Genomic DNA, 7,436 nt, shown 5'->3' with positions numbered 1-7,436 from the left:
ATGTGACAAAAGAAAGTAAAAAATATATTATGAAAAATGGCAAATGACAGAAAAATGTTGCCAAGTAAGTGATTAAATCGCCATATAGCTTGGTTTTGATTTCAATCAACCACTTAAAGTCAAGCAAAAAGTAACCTAAATATTTGAGCGCGATTAGACAAAAGCCCCTCTTTTTCAGGAGACAAAGCATCGGTCAAATAAATTAAGGAAGCGTTATGAACCATTCAGAAGTGAATTTTTATATAAAAACATTCTGAGCAGTTTGTAAATAAACTTCTGCCTTTTCTTAATTAAAATAAAAATTAGTGCTTATATGTTTTTTGATATTTTTATATTAAATTAGTTAAATTCCATTCCTATTTTGAAAGCTATTTTTTCTCATCGTTTAATATTATTTTTCAGTTAATGTTATCAAAAGAGCGGTAAATCTAACAAGATGTAAGAAAAGTAATATGAAAAGAGCTCAACAATGATTGCGAATATTCTTACTATGTCCAGATACAAAGGAAGAAAATATATAAAGGATATTTTAGGATTACTACACAATGTTAGGATTATTACGTTTTATCATTCGATATGAAGTTCAATCGGAGCAAAGGGAAAAACGAGACACGTAAAAGATTTGCAACTAAAAAATTGCTTTAAAACGATATCGTAAATATAACATAGCAAAAAACTAGAAAAGCGGCTGACAAGTGCACAGAATAATACGACGCTGGTAGGAAATTCAATCTATTGTTATGGATAAGGAAAATAATAGAAACGACATTCCAATAGAATAAATCGTGCGTCTAAGTTTCAAGGATTCTGGTGAGCATTATATAATAGACAAATGAGGCCCGCAGTCGCCTACCGGTCAAGTCGCTGAACACTGAGAGTTTGACTGAGGTAGAACCCCTGCGAACGGAGCTGCCTGAATGGGCGTTTACCTTTTCTCCATGTATGGATTGATTGCACGGGTGTTCCCCATGTATAAAGTGGATACGAGCCACTTTCTCTGACAAAGTCCTTCATGAAATCGCTATTCCCTTAGGCAGACACCACTCGGAAGATTCGCCACAATTAAATAAAACAAACTAATAGGAACAGAATATACAAGGTGTCTTAGTACCAGGTTTTAGAACTTCTAGGAGGGATAGGGTGCACCACAACGACTCGGAATCATGCAGCAATGCAAGCCTCTGAAATGTTTTTCTGACGCGGTAGATCGCGTTGAGCTAAAGTTCCGAGAGTTCTTGCAGGGAATCGCTATTTAGCATAAGGATGTAGAGTTAGTAGGATGAATAATTATACGGATGCGGAGTTATCCAATATGCATTTTGCATATGGGGCTGCAGATAGCAGTGGGCCAACTGCACAGCACTTGTACGCAGAACGATATCCTATGAGACTTACTTTCAGCTATAATTTCTTTGGAATGCTGCGCCGGAGGTTAGCTAAAACAGGTTCCTTTCAAAGAGCTGCCATAAATCGCGCCCAATCAGTACGGACATTGAGGAGATTGTGCTACATCAGATACAAGGGACTACCAGTTTGAGTACGCGAATAGTAGCACACGCAGAATGGGTTTCCTGTTCCAGGAACACGCAGAATAGAGAATTCTCAAAGAAAACGAACGAAATGCATCCGTTTCACGTGCAGCTTCTCCAGGCACTTCAACCGGCAGATCATGCATCTTGTATTGCTTTTGCACAATGATATCTTCAAAAGTGTGCAACAGATCACCGTTTTCCTCCTAATGTGTTGTTCATCGATGATACACCCTTTACAAATAAAGAAATATTCAATGCATAATAACACCCATCTCTGGGCGATACAGAAAATTAATGCAGCATGGCGTCTTTCCGTCTAACCTGTTGTAACTGCTTGATCTTTCTGCAGCAAGTCACGCCATAACATTTAGATGACGAGCAGGTTTCTGCATCGATGTGAGAGACAATGGGGCTCCAGCATGATGGGGAACGCATGGCTGCCCATTTCAGCCATAGCGTTCGTATCCACCTAGTCATCAGATCTGACCAGAATTGATCAAGGACGTGAAGGTTCAATGCGCTGGCCGGCTCGATCACCGGAGCTATAATGTTTTGATTTCTTTTTATGGGGGCATATGAAGGCAATGTTTTATGACACCCCAGGAGATGGTTGTACTATTCCCAGTAGCTGCAGGAGAAATTCGAGATATACCTGAAGTATTCCAGAATATTCAGAATTCCATGCGACGTAAATGTGAGGCGTCCGTTGAAGTTGGTGAACGAAACTTCAAACACTATCTTTGACTCATGTTACTTTTGTTCATGTAAGTTTATAATGAAAACAAATATTAGCTTACCTAGCGTCTTTTAATTTCTGATGTTTCTGTACACACCAGCTGTTATGCATTAATTGTTATTATTTTTCAAGCTTTAAGTTATTTGCTTATTAATTCAGTTTTGATCTGTAATTGAAGTTATTAAATTTTTGCTTTAGTTGTTTAAAGTTGGTTGTAAGTTTAAACCGTAACTTTGTAAACTTTAAATTTTAGGTTTGGTTGTTTTAAAAGTTTTCTTAAGTTGTTGTTTAATTTTAATTTGAGTTTAGGGACTTAAGTTTTACTTGGTTTTTGCATTTGTTTGTTTTTTACCCTTAAGGTTGTTTAACTTTTAACTTTATTTATTTTAAAGCTTTTGCTGCACTTCGGTATGTTAATTTTTTTTTTAATTTTATTTCAGGTAACTTAATTTTACCCCTCTTTCTATTAAAGTTTATCTAAATCGTATTTTCTGACTGGTGGGAAGGTAAATCAATTGTAATTGAAACTCAATCTGGATGAGTGTGTAGACTTAATTTCTTCTGAAGAAACAATTTATATTGTGTTGACATTTTAATGAACTTAATTGTAAAATAGTAGTTTAATTTTTAATGTACTAAATTTGTTTATGGTGTTGAAAATTATTCTCTGGGGCTGAATTTTTTTTTCCTTCCAAAACTCCAAAACTGTCGGCTTGGAATTCGTTCTCAAAATCCCTTATCTGGGGATTCTGAGATCACCTCAAAATTCTTTTGCAAAGCGTTTCAACGTATGTGCTGATTTCTTTACCATCTGGAGTTTTTTCGTAAACGGGACGCTGTTTGCTCTGACATCTCTAGCAGAGAGATGTTCTACGGAGAGTTTGTTATGGGAAGTGAAAAGTCTTCGGATAGAAGGTTCGCCATGGTGGAGTTGCACCCTAGGCGAGGCTAGTGTTTTCCCCCCTTCTTTCAGCAGAGAGACGGTTGACCCAGCGAAGTGGCCTTGAGGGCTGCACTGTTGAACTGCGTTGTTCGCCAAAAGCTGGTAGTCGGGAAACCCCTTCCCGTGAAAGATTTCTATGTATGGGGTTTCTGTGCTTGGCGTTCTTCCGATCATCATACTTCGGCAATTATTTCCAGATCTCGCCAGGTACAAAAGTTGCTGCGCAGTTGGGACGAGAGAGGAAGCGGCCGCGACGGAAAAACGTGTACTTCATCGGAACAGCTAGGAGAGTAGCAGCGGCTTCTGACTTTCTGAATTACAAAATATGCTACCTACTTCTTTCCTCTGCATGGCGGACCCGAGAGAGCTTCAGGGAAATCGGCCGGGCACCTAAAGTTGCTGAAGTCCTGAGCCTTGATCCATGCAGAAATGGCCTCTGGAAAGTTAGACGTTGGGAACCATCCTGATGGAATTGGAAAGAAAATTGGAGCCAGACCTGGTCTTTGATGTTATCTTTTGTTGATTTTATTTTTTTGTTTACACCTTTTTTTCATTTCAACAGATATGCTGAAAGCCTTTGTAAGAAAGTCGATAACCCTCCACCTAGAACCCTGTACTTGTATTTCAAGGTTTCAGTGTGAATAGTTCATTTTACTCCCGTACGGTTTGGGGCCCCACTTGTAATTGTTTTTAAAGGTATGTGATTTTTTTTCCTTTCTAGCGGTACTTCTGCAAAGTATGTTAACCAGCCACCTTTTAATAATTGTAATGAATATTGTGATTATCATGACGTTATCAGTATTGTAACCTAATCTCTTTATCACCATGAATAAACGTAGTTTGATTTTACTTACCTTGTTTTGTAATTAATTTTAATTAAATTTTTACACGACCATATACTCTTAATTTACTGGGTTTAATTTGCTAATTTTTCACAACGCAACTTGTTTGATTATATATTGTCTGGTTATTATAATATATGTTCACTTTGATTACTCTCAGTAGAAAGTGCTTACTTATGTTTGCACATATTCACACTTTTTCCAGATACTTATCGGCTTAAACATGAATTTTCAATTACACAGTGCTGATGTTTAGTAGTACCCTATTGTAAATGACTTTTGTTATAGTGTGCTATACTTAATATAGAACACAGCGCGTCAGGAAAGCATTTCCGACCCTGCATTGTTATATGATTCCGAATCACCGGGATACACCCTACCCCTGTTAGAAGTTCTGAAACATGGTACTGAGACCCTGCAGAACAGGAATTCTCAGCGAGGTGATTACTGACACCTAGGAGTCGCTAAAATTTTGCAGAGGGTCGATGATGGTTAAGAAGACGATTGTGGGTCTATAGACGAATATGCATCGGCAATTTATTAACATAATCAAGATCAGATTGATTACAGAAAATAAAAATTTAATTAAACTGATACTTCTTTATTGATAAAACGCTGCATCATGTAGTAAGGAAGACATCATAAAATAATTACAAGGGAAAAAAATGTGCTAAAATTATTTAATGCCTTTTTTTAAATCTGCAATTGTTTTTAAATATATAAATTTTTATGCGATAAGTGCAATACAGAAAAGTAAAACGCATGATAATAAGAAACATAATTAAAATATAGGAAGATTCCAAAACTAGTGTGGGAAACAAAAACGTTAAAACACTTTTGAATGAGGTAATTTTGGAATTTAATTATTAATTAAGCAATTTTATGCCAAATATTAAACAAAAAAATTCACCAATACATAGCCATCCCATTACTTAAAATCGTACTTTTGTGCAGTTAGGATTTGAGGATTTTGTACCTGAAACCTGGTTTATATTTCTAAATTTAAAAGTGAACACAAACAAAAAGAATTAAACATAAATCTAATAAATCATTTTTTTCAAAACTTTTATTTCTTTTCCTAACGTCATTGTTATTTCAAAACTATTTTTGCTTTGTGTTGTTAGTATTGTGATTGTGTTATGTATTGTCTATTACAGATAATAATGCAAAGGAGTAGATAAAGAAAGCCATTCCTTTAAAAGCGGTCAGTGCAAGGAAAGACTGGAAATCTTTCATGTAGATAAATAATTCAATATTTAATAACAGCATCTATACTCTGTGCACTTAAAATCATTATTTCACGTTTATTTTCGCTACCTTTGCTCGTAGATATATACATCCAGATACGAAAATGTATTTTCTAAAATTTTTCATGCTTTATTATTTCCAAAATTTAAAAAATAATTGCAAAATTTACGAGATTAATTTTTTTTATATTGCATCTGGTTTTATATTTGTCAAATATTTATACTCAATATAAAAATCAAATACAGGCATGCCCATACTAAAAAAATTGATCCAAATATTTAATTTCAAAATTTTGGATATCTAATATTCACAGGTAGGTTAGTAATTAAATTACTTATTCTTTATTTTATGATTTTACCAAAACTGGCATGCCGAAAACATTTCTACGGTAATTTATACATTTTCAAACGCTGAAAATAGTATTCATATTCTCAGGAAGTTTTACCACTTTAAAATCATGATCTAGTAACAGTACAAAAATTTATTAAACTACAAACATTTAATCATTAATTTTTGCAACTGTAGATGGTGTTTACACATTTTTAGAATGATTTCGATATGTAAATAAAGTGTGCACGGAAGGATGCGTTTTAACGCTTTCCGAAGAGAAATATTCCTATTCCATAACTCAAAAACGTCGTAAAATACGTAATGCTCATAACTTTAAATCATTGGTAACGAAAGAAAAGGTGACGACGCAGAAATCAATGCTTGTAATAAGCAAAGATTTTAAATACATCTGAAGCAACAAAAAATAAATAATAAGTTAAGTTCTACGGCTTATAAAAGCTAGAAAAATAGGCTGTTCATCAGCTTTTGTAGACCCTTGTATAAAAACTATTCAACTGTAGATAAATGGAAATACATCGCGATCCTTGATCAAGCATAGGTTTATCTAAATCAGGGTTCTTAAACTGTGAGTCGCTACCCTCAAGGGGTCGCGGGACCTGCAGCAAGGTGACGTCAAATATTTTAGCAGTTTTGATATTTTGATATTTCTTCAACTTATAATTTTACAATTACCAAATATTTTTACACAATGTATCTAAAAATAGATAAAGATAAAGCAATACAGACAACGAAAAAAACGAAAACGTTTCGACGCATTCTTTTTATAATATAAACGTTCATTTTCCTTGATTTGCACGTGACGTCTGTTAGTTATTTAAAATTTTCACATTTTTCTATGTCTTAAAATTAGAAATTAAAGTTAATGACCTAAAACTGCAATACTATAAAGTATTTCTCCACCTTCCTAGCATGCCTTCGGGGTGTTGGTGGATAGCACGCTGGGCCGGTATTCCAGAGATCAGTAGTTCGATTCCCGGTGAAGGATTTGTTCATTTTTCATCTTTCCTGCTTCCAAAAATATACCTGATACAGTACAAGTGAAAAAATTGACAGTTTCACTCATGCGTGTGTAGGAGTTGCGCAATATTTATGGGGTCCCACCAAATTTTTGTAAATATTATGAGGTCCTGGAGGTCGCGAAAAATATCTCAGTGATAAAAAAATGGTCGCGATTGAAAAAATTTTAAGAGACCCTGATCTAAATGACTGCAACAAGAAAAGGTCTACTTATTATCGAAACCGAAGAAACAAAATGTGCAGACCAGGCTCGGTCAATGTAAGGAAGTTTAAGTGAGGGGTTTATGATGGTAAGCAGGATTCTCCTACAGTGGGAAATTTAAAATAAGAATAGTGGGAAAATATGTTATAATCAGCTCAATGTACTATCGAAAAATGTTTTACTCATGATATCTACAAAAGAAATCCTATTTCTTTATCCCAATGATTTAAAGAGTGAAATTTCAAAGAGAGAAGGCAAAACAATTCCTTGGCAATTTTCCTTACCATTGCATTCCATGAAAAAATGAAGACTGATACAGGCAAAGTCTTTTGACATATCACCTATGGACTAATATGCCTTTGGTCTCTTGAAAAGAACTTTGTCTAAGCGCAATCCAGTCACTCCTGATGGACTCTGAAAATTAATGCAAAATTGTAAATCAATACCTCTAAAAATTTTACGAAAATATTTCTATCGTGAAAATTATTATGCGAACTTACAGTCCAGAAAAAGGGCTATCAGGTCGAACATGAAAAAAAAAATACTCCTTACGGTGTTTTTTAAA

The sequence above is a fragment of the Stegodyphus dumicola genome, chromosome 4, assembly GCF_044657685.1.
Source record: "Stegodyphus dumicola isolate Sdum_Otavi_A_Nest chromosome 4, ASM4465768v1".
Classification (NCBI taxonomy): Eukaryota; Metazoa; Arthropoda; class Arachnida; order Araneae; family Eresidae; genus Stegodyphus; species Stegodyphus dumicola.
The sequence above is the reverse complement of the archived record's forward strand: the minus strand, read 5'-3'. Positions refer to the sequence as shown.